Source organism: Mandrillus leucophaeus, unplaced genomic scaffold, assembly GCF_000951045.1.
Source record: "Mandrillus leucophaeus isolate KB7577 unplaced genomic scaffold, Mleu.le_1.0 Scaffold1, whole genome shotgun sequence".
NCBI classification, from domain to species: domain Eukaryota; kingdom Metazoa; phylum Chordata; class Mammalia; order Primates; family Cercopithecidae; genus Mandrillus; species Mandrillus leucophaeus.
Window position 1 is genome coordinate 4,875,278 of NW_012098097.1, and position 6,874 is coordinate 4,882,151.

Below are 6,874 nucleotides of genomic sequence, written 5' to 3' on the forward strand. Positions count from 1 at the left end.
AAAAAAGAAAAAGCAGATCCTAGATCCACTAGCACCACACACATCCCTCCCCAGAGCCCATGCCGTAGCCCTTGACATCAGAGCTCAGAGTCGGAGCAGCACTGAATAAAATCTCTCACTGTTGATCTGTGGCTTCTGACAAACCAGTTCTCTACCGCCCATTCACCCACCGGGTGGCAAGGCTGCTGGGCCAGATGTGGAGAAGATGCTGGCACCCTAAGTCAACAGTCAGCTCATCGGAGACACTGGCTGTTCAGGCGGAGGAAGACCCGACCTTGGCTCCTAAGGTGCTGCCAGCCAGCGTCAGTTCAGGCTGCAGAGAAGCCCCTGGCTCGACTGACCAGGCAGGCCGGGAAGAATCCCCTTTCCCTTGCATTCTCACAAGGCACCCCCACCACCAACACCATGTCTTCATGTCACTTGACCCTGGCTGCTGCCTACGTAGCAGTCAGGAGGCTCTGGAAGATGAAAGAGTGGAAGGAGGCATGGGAAGGTGGAGGGCTGGAGGGACAGCAGGACCTGGACAGGACCCTTGCTCACAGTTCAACTTGGCCCTGTTCCACAGGGCAGGCGGCCTGCACTTGGGGCTCCATCTGTGGCCTGTTCCCATGCAACCTTGGCCTTCTCCCCGCAGGCAAATCAGGGCATGTCCAGAAACGATTACCATCAGCCGCACTACCCTGAGGTTTTTTGTTTTTGTTTTTTTCTCCCGAGGCCTCTCTGTGGCAGAGCCCAGCCAGAGCAGAAAACATACTGTTCTTCCATTTTATGAATGAGCAAAGCTGTATGTTTTCTATAAATGTCTGCGTAAATCGTCGGTGGGCATTCCCCTCTTGGCACAAGAAAACCCCAATCCAGACTGCACAGGCAGCTTCTTCTCCGGGAGGGAGGCCCAGGGGTCATTCTCTCCATTTCTTCTGGGCTCTAGGGAGCTGCCTCCTGGGCTGGTCTCTGGTTCTGCAGGGAAAGCTCTTGCTCAGACAATGATTCAGTCCCAAAGGGGCGACAGTTCACCTTTCCAGGGGCCTCCTGGGCTGAGCTCCAGGTGAGGCCCAGCCAGACCTGCTGGGGTTCAGGGGATCTTTTGTAAGCCACCCTCCTGGGAGCTCCAACTCTCCCAGGCCCGCAGCTCTACCTTGCCCATCACAGCCTGCACGGCCATTGGAAAGGTCTCTGTGCCACTGGCATTTTATGTAAAAGCTCCATGTCCACTTAACTAATATGTAATCATTAATATTACCCCTGGCCCATGTAACCAACTGTTAAACTGACACTAATGAAGTGAGTCGTGGGCACCATGACCAATATTAAAGCCAAGTCTGAACTGTTAACTTAAATGACTCAGGCTGATTTATACACCGTGCCTTGCATTTAACCAGAATGGTGGGTATTTTATATCAAAATGCATAGACATTCCCTCCATCCTGGCTTTATTCTTTCTGACTACCTCCCAGCCCCAACTGGATCAGACCAGACCAAACCAGATGGTCCCGGCCTTAATTATCTGGATCATAGTGCTACCTTTTTGGTGAAAATGCATTCCCAACAACTGGGAAATGCATGGAAAATTTGGCGTTCAAAATAATGTATTAATGAGTACGTTTGACTTGGACTTTGGAGTTGGCTGAAATGAGCATGCTATGAAATTTGGCTAATTCAAATGGTTTGAGTACTCATTTTATGAATGAGCAATGCTGGGGAGGAAGGGAAGCAAGCTGGGGAGGAAGGGGAGCAAGCTGGGGAGGAAGGCAACTCCGTGTTGGGAGAGCCCATCTGCAGGTGCGGCTTACCGGCCTCACTCCAAGGCTGGTTTCTAGGAGGCAGGAGAGAGTCACAACCCAGGAGACTCGAGTCAGGGAAACTCTGCTGAGGACACCCACTCCTGCCTCTGCCCTTACCTTCTTCCCAAGCATGCTGGGGTTGGGGGTGTCCTTTTTAATTTAGAGGTTAGTGACACATTCATCTCATAGGACATTATACTTGTGACAGCTAGCCTGCCTTCCTTGTGTTCCCACCCCCAGCTTCAGGGACACCAAAGGCAGCCACTTGCCTCCATCATCTTAACCAGGAATCATGGGCAGGATCGGGAGTGGGCAGCACCTAGGAGGAGCGAAGCTGCAAGGAGCCCTGAGTGGGGCCAGGTGAGCCAGGCCGGGATACCAGGCGGCCATAAGAACCCCAGGGCTCCTCTGGGACAGCAGGGCATGGGTGTTTGGGGTTGGGCAGATGTTGGGGCATTTCCCTTCTAAAGGTCTTGGAAACTGGTGCTTCCACAGCCAGCATTGAGAGTTTGGGGTGGGAGAATTCCGGGTCTGTAGATAGCACCTGCTCCCTGCTCCCTGCTCCCTGTAACCCCTTGCAGAAGGCCAGAGGGGCCAATAGAGAGGGGCAGGTAATGAGCCACCTGGACAATGGCTCCATCAAGGCTGCCTGGGATACAAGTTAGATCTCACCCTGCAGTCCTGGTAGACACATCAGGACACCCACCTCGCCATGTGGCACTGTGGACTGACTGGAAGCAAGTTAACTTTTGTGTTAAAACACTCCAGAGTCTCACTGCTTGATTTTTAATTTTTTTTCAATTCGCTGTTTCTCTTTGATTCCTAGATCCCTTATAGCTGTGTGGCCTTGGCCAAGTTACCTAACCTCTCTGAGCTTCACTTTCCACATCCACGCAATGGGCATGAGAACAACCACACCACTCATGAGAAAGGGTCAAGTAAGATACTGCATAGAAAGCCCTTTGCACAGCACCTGGCAGGTGGTAAGTGCTCGTAAAAGATGGCTATTGTCATCTTCCTTATTCTTCCCTCAGCCGTCTAACCCCTGTGCCTCTGGACAGGAGGTTCTAGTCTCCCCACTTTCCCACTCATCAGCCTCACATCCTCCTGCTTAGTCTCAGGAGAGTCGGTGGCAGGTCTGAGAGCTGTCGGCTGCAAGCCCAGCGATCTCAGCAGAGCCAGCTCTCAGCAAACCCATTTCCACCTGAACTGCCAAGGTGTGCAGTCCGAGGCCAGGCCTGCGGGCTGTCACGTTTAGCATTTGGTTCTCTCTTTCCCTCTGCTCCTTGCCTCGCCTGCCCCTAAGGACGCTCTCAGCCACCCTGCTGCTCTGTCAGGCCCTAACTCGTTCGGCCGGCTTGCCTTGGTACCAGGGCTTATCCAAACATCTTCATCGCTTTTCATAAATTCAATCCCTCCTTATCAGCCGCACCATCAGGAGGAAGGGCAGGAGGGGCTTGTGACTGAAGTGTGGGGAAGAGAAGCTTTAATTAGCCTCCTTGCTTCGCGGGGTCACCCGCAGTTCAACCGCCCTGCCTCCGCATGCTCCCAATCACGTAGTGGGAAGCCAGCCCTGCCGCGCTCTGGCCACACTGCACACCGCCTGCACGGCTGGCCTCTGCTCCCCGCATCCAGGGCTGGGTTCCTGCCCCTGGCTGTGTGCTGGGCAGGAGTCCTGCAAACTGGAAATGAAAATCAGCCAGCACCATCCTCTAGAACATCAGTTCTGTGACAGCCACTTTGCCGCCATCTCCCAATGCACAGTACAATACTACTAGTAGCAGCAAAACCCCAACCTTGGTTCTATGAGCAAACTCACGTTGCAGAGAGTGCTAAGCCTCTATCAGAATGCGAAGTGCTTTTGCCAGTCCTCAAAAACAGCCTCCGTGATAACGAGGTAAAAAGAGCACTGGGCTTCGAGTCGAGCTCACCAACACTCCGAATTCTGCTGCCTTTTAGCTGTGCAGTCTTGGAAAAGTTTCCTCATCCTCGAAAATAACAGAGCATGGATAAGAGTACCAATCCTTCCTACCTCCCATTGCTGTGAGCCCTAAGTGGGAACATATGCAAATATACTTCCCAGTGTGCCAAATTCTAAACAAATGACACGTATTCCTAGCCGTCCAGCCCACTAGGTGTGTGGCAACATCTTGCCCAAAATAGTAGGCTGAGACTGATTCTTTCCACACTTGTTTATTCACTTAACTCAGCCACTGACCTGCAGCCCAATTTCTTCCATGAAGACCTTAACCTGAATCTCCAGCACCCCGCTGCTACGGTTTAAAAGCTGGGGCTAATTTTTTGTGGTATAAGGACATCGTCCCCAGCTCCACCCCATCTACCACTGGTTGCTTCCTCTTCCTGAACGTTCAACCACTCGGCGGGGGTTGTATGGGAAGCCAAACACAGCCCTTCCCAGATCCCTGCCTTGTACTTTACGTCAGTTTCAAATTCCCAAGATAATTGAATAGCCAAATTCATTTGATAACATTTCTTTGCAAGTGTGCTTCTCAGTGCCAAGCCTCATCCTAGCGCCTAGGAGAGGTCCTTGGCTGTTTCTGGGCTGCCCAGAGGGGCAATAAACAGTGAGATCCTAGAGTTTACTCTCCAGCTAGGACTGTCTTGGGCAAATGACTATTGATTTCTTAGATCTTTGGGGAGAAGGCAGAGGCAGCTTCACAGATAGAATCCGAAGAGTGGATGCTCAAAGGTGCTGAATGAATGAATTCTTTAGTCATCGTGCTCTCTGGGAGAAATGGAAACTCTCAACCTTCGATTTGGTTCATAAACGAACCCATCGGGGAGGAGCCCCTCACCCAGTGCTCAGCCTAGTGCTGACCCATTACCATGCAATGAGTGTTAGACCGGAGGAGACAGATGGAAGCCAAAGAAACACAGTCTTAGATTCCCCAAGAGGTCCCAGCCCACACACTCATGATTATGATTATAGCTGGCATGTATGCGTTATCCAGGCCTTCCGAGCACATTCTCATGCATTTTCTCTTTTGATCTGAGGCAGATAACGCAGACGGGAGCATGCGCCTGGAGGGCCACCCTGCCGCACAGCACACTGACTGAGCAAGAACAAAGACCGTAAATGAAGAAGGATGTTTGCACTCTGCTCCTCGCTTGCCTGAAAACAGGAAACTTTGGAGACCTGTTCTGGCAAGGTTTCCACCTCTTCCTCACCCCAAAGCTGAATAGCCTGCGAGGTCTTACTTTTATTACTTTTTTTAAGAGGACAAATCTTTTCCAAGGCACTTTTCTTTTTCTTTTCATTTTGTTGCTGTGATAGGGAACTGTGTGAGTTCTGACCGTTCAGTGGGGAAATGGGGATCGATCATGAGTAATTTTCCCCGACATGCAACCTGTGCAGGTCTTGCCTTCCTCAAGCACCTGCGAGAAGAAGTCGTCACTAGTGGGGAATTCCAGCAGGTGACCCAATCGAGACAGCTGGGCAGGCTCCTGGAGCTGATGGCTTGGGAAGGAGGGAGTCAGAAGTGGCAGCTCCATGGAGGTATGCCTGTCCGCGGATGACAGGGATCACAAAACAATGACACTGACTTGTCGTGGGGATGGTATGAACAGACACCAGGAAGGATTGGAGAAGATCTCTCTTGCTGACAGAATACGGGACCAGCCACCTAGGAAACCCAGAGGCCAGATATGTCTGAGCGTAGAAGCAGGAGCAGTGAGGTATGTCTGGAAGCAGCAGGCAAGACCTGGGCCAGAATGGCTTTGTGAGATTCTGTTTTGCAGCCTCAGCAGCCTCTGAGTCTTACAGTCCCAATTCTTAAAGTTGAAACATGGGCAAGGTACTAAATCTCTGTATCAGTCAGGGTCCTCCAGAGAATCAGAACTAATAATAGATGGTAGGTAGGTAGATAGATAGATAGATAGATAGATAGATAGATAGATAGATAGATAGATAGATAATCTATTTTAATAAATTAGTTCAAGCAATTGTAGGTACTGGGAGGTCTGAAATCTGTAGGGCAGGCCAACAGGGTGGCAACTGTGGATGTTGCAATCTTGAGGTCAAAATCCGTAGGGCAAGCTGGCAGGCTGGAAACCCAGCCAGTAGTTGATGCTATAATCTTAAAGCAGAATTTCTTCTTCCCTAGAAAACCTCAGATTTTGCTTTTAAGGCCTTCAGCTTGTTGGATGAAGCCCACCCACATTCCCAAGGATAATCTCCTTTACTCAAGGTCAACTGATTGTTGATGTTAATGACGTCCACAAAATGCCTTCACAGCAATGTCTCGATTCGTGTTTGATCAAATACTTAGGTGCAATAGTCTAGCTAAGTGTAAAGAGAAAACTATCACAATCTCACTGATGAGAGGCTCCAAGGTCATTTTATGGGCTCTGCCATCCTCCCATATGAGAGCCCAAGAAGTAGGTTTTACCCTCAGTTGACAGCCTTTTGATAGAGGGACTATATTCTCTCGAAATCACCACCCACCATGAGCCGCTAGTGTGAGTCAGCACTCAGTGATGCCTCTCAAGTTGAACTGAACTACATTTGGGAAATTAACAGGCCTGAGACTTAGGAGATGTGGGTTCAAGTTCTAGCTCCACCATTAGTTGGGTGTGGTGGTCCCTTGGGCAGGTCATTTTTCCTATCTGGGCCTCCATTGTGCCTGTGTGTGCGTGTGTGTGTGTGTGTGCGTGTGTGTGTAGTATACAGCTGATCCTTGAACAACATGGTTTGAAATGCGAAGGTCTCCCTATATGGGATTTTCAATCAAAGTTACACTGAGTGTGCCTGCCTCTCCTGCCTCCCCTTCCACCTCCTCCACCTCTCCTACCTACACCACTCCGAGACAGCAAGACCAACCCCTCCTCTTCCTCCCCTTCCTCAGCCTACTCAATGTGAAGATGATGAAGATGAAGACCTTTAGGATGATGCACTCCCACTTAATGAATAGTAAACATGTTTTCTCTTCCTTATGATTTTTTAAAATTTTAAGTTCTGGGATACATGTGCAGAACATGCAGGTTTGTTACATAGGTATACATGTGCCATGGTGGTTTGCTGCACCTATCAACACGTCATCTAGGTTTTAAGCCCTGCTTGCATTACGTATTTG